This window comes from Octopus bimaculoides, chromosome 6 (assembly GCF_001194135.2).
Source record: "Octopus bimaculoides isolate UCB-OBI-ISO-001 chromosome 6, ASM119413v2, whole genome shotgun sequence".
In the NCBI taxonomy this organism is placed as follows: Eukaryota; Metazoa; Mollusca; class Cephalopoda; order Octopoda; family Octopodidae; genus Octopus; species Octopus bimaculoides.
In genome coordinates this window covers 81,306,049-81,309,030 of record NC_068986.1, presented here as the reverse complement: position 1 = coordinate 81,309,030, position 2,982 = coordinate 81,306,049, and the positions used below count along the sequence as shown (strand labels likewise).

At 35.3% G+C, this 2,982-nt stretch overlaps 1 non-coding gene across 1 annotated transcript; it reads right to left on the bottom strand.

Moving 5' to 3' along the window:
- Positions 1-2,483: 2,483 nt before the first annotated feature.
- Trnak-uuu (transfer RNA lysine (anticodon UUU)) lies at positions 2,484-2,575 on the bottom strand. The gene is given in 2 exon segments: positions 2,484-2,519; positions 2,539-2,575. It is a non-coding gene; the product is annotated as a tRNA-Lys (tRNA).
- Positions 2,576-2,982: the final 407 nt, after the last annotated feature.

The following is a 2,982-nucleotide window of genomic DNA, read 5'->3' as shown; positions in this document are numbered from 1 at the left end:
TATATATATATATATATATGTATATATATCAGTGGCAACTCCGGCACTCGGAGCTCGTTCACTAAGCATAAAGTGAACGCGTATTTGGAAGCTGATTTAATTTCTCCCAACGCTGACTACATGCATGTAATTGCAGCCAATAACCCGGGTTCCTTTTATTGACCCGGGTCGTAGTTCATTTATTTTCGTTCAGCGTCAGGTCTTAGAGGTGACCTGTGTCAAAAAATATCATTCGTAGCAGACGTTCTCCCGACATCGTTTACATGTGCCTGACTCGGGCTCAGAAGTTACAGCCCGAGTTGTTATCTATAATCCTAAATGTTAAAAGTAATTCAAATTCAATGTTTTCTTAAAACAATAAATTTCTATGGAGATTAGGATTTAGATTCCAATTTACGAAAAGTTTCCGTTCTACAACATTCTTTAAAGAACGATAAATTATCCAACAACTCGGGCCAATACGAAGGAGCCTGGTAGGTGTAGAAGACTAACTGGCATCTCTTGTCAAGAGTACAGGCAACAATCAGATCGCTGATGTTTGTTGTGCACTTCGCTGTCATTATTTGATTGCTGTTATTCTGTGCGTCTGTGTGTTTTGTAAGGTTGTTTTATTTTCCCCCTTAGCTTAGAAATAGAGAAAGACATAGTGCTAGATATAAAAAAATAAGCTATTTGGGGCTAGAAAGATTGCGGAAAAATGTGAAATTCTTCGAGCAGGCAGGTCGACTCCTTCATTGAAAACCAAAATTGGAACTCGAACATTTCAGAGAAAATGGTATGAACAAATTGATTGACTTTGTGCAAGTAGCGTTACGGAGAAACTCTACCGTTGGTCATGTTTGTTGTTTCAAGTATCCCTGTATTTTTGAATGCAAGAAATTAGTGAACGAGCTAAAATATATGTATATTGATAGGGATTTCAATAAGTGCAAATCAATCAACTCCTTTTAGAATTACTGCATAAATTGGAGTTGACTTCCGCTATGCCGGAATCCATTAAACTAATTAAGCTAGTGCTGACCATTCCCTTAACATCAGTTGCTAACGAGAGCAGTTTCTCAACGTTAGATAGAATCCGCTCATATCTGAGAAGCACTAATGGCCTAAGAATGGCTATCTTCACTGGCTCGTATTTCTACCGAGAAAAGCATTTTGAACGACGTGGGCAACAAGGAACTGCATGACACGAGTTCGCTATCAAACCAAGACGACTGGAGTTCGTATATAAATGAAGTGAGTAATTTTTATATCAAAACTATATTTCGGTCTTATTGTTAAATTATCAGTGCACATATAAGTCTGCGGTGTGCTTTATGCTTCTTTCCTTCTTTTATACATGTGTCTTATGCGAAATCTGTGATGTGCCCGAGTGACGCTGATGACCTGGAGTCGCCTCATATATATATATATATATATATATATATATATATATATATACTCTTTACTCTCTCTTTTACTTGTTTCAGTCATTTTGACTGTGGCCATGCTGGAGCACCACCTTTTTAGTCGAGCAAATCGATCCCAGGACTTATTCTTTGTAAGCCTAATATATATATATATACATATATCTTTTACTTGTTTCTGTCATTTGACTGTGGCCATGCTGGAGACCGCATTGAAGGGTTTTGGTCGAATGAATCGACGTCAGAACTTTTTTTAAAGCCTGGTACCTATTATATGGGTCTCTTCCGCTAAACCGCTAGATACAGGAACGTAAACACACCAATACCGGTTGTCAAGCAGTGGTTGGAGGACAATCACAAACACAAAGACGCACACAGATATACATACATGCATACATACATACATACATACATACATACATGCATGCATACATACATACATACATACATGCATACATACATACATACATACATACATACATACATACACATATGTATGTATGTATGTATGTATGTATATATACAAAGTTGTAAATGAAGATAATAATGGAAGCTGGAAGCAACTAATAACAATATCAAGATGTTAAGGCTAATCAACAGGTGTAGAACAGATAAATAGAGTTAAGATCTAACATATGTTTCTATTACCTAAATTTTAATCAGTTTCAGAAGAGCTCCGTTAATGAGGTCACAGTGGTGCAACGAAATTGTGACACTTGTGGAAACAAATGAAGGTAAGATAGATGTTGTGCAATTTTTAGGTGACCAAGACAAATCTAGCACGATATAAATAAATGTTTCTCTGTCGATGGAAATAGCAGTAGGTGAAATATCCCTAGGTCTCACAGAACTGCTTCAGAGGGCGGGACAGTAATTTAATTTACATGTAGCAATGATAATTACGTTTTCTGATTTGATGATGATGTGATATTGTATGGTGGGACTGATACACCAATAGACTGACTCACAATGGAAATATAACAACGCAAAAGAATTTTGAATGACAATTGTAACATTATCACGGTGAAAATTTGTTCGACTACGAGAAAAAAAAAAATGGTATTGCAAGAAAAATTTTATCGCCCGCAGAGGGACTTGAACCCGCGACCCTCAGATTTCATCATTCGACAGTACATAAAAGTCTGATGCTCTACCGACTGAGCTATGCGGGCTGACGTTAAAACGAAACAAATTTTAGATATATTAATCATATTGGACTTAGCGATAATCAACAATTGAAAATTTGCTGTGGATTGCAATGATTGTTGTATAAAGTTCATTATAGTTTTGATATCTAATATCTTACTTAATCACATGGTCATAACTAAAATTTTAATTCCTTCTCATATCAAGGTATTATATTTTGATATATTCGTTCACTTCTGAAATGTCATGTCATATCACATGCTTTACCTGCTGATGTATGCAGACTGATCATTATTCTTAATAAAATCTTCAGAGATTACAGTTTCCTTAGGTTGTGTTCTTTCTTTTATTTCTTTTTATATTATTGTTGCTATGTTTCTTTTTAAAAAATTATTTACGGTTTATTTTTATTGTTTAGTTGTTATTAAAACAA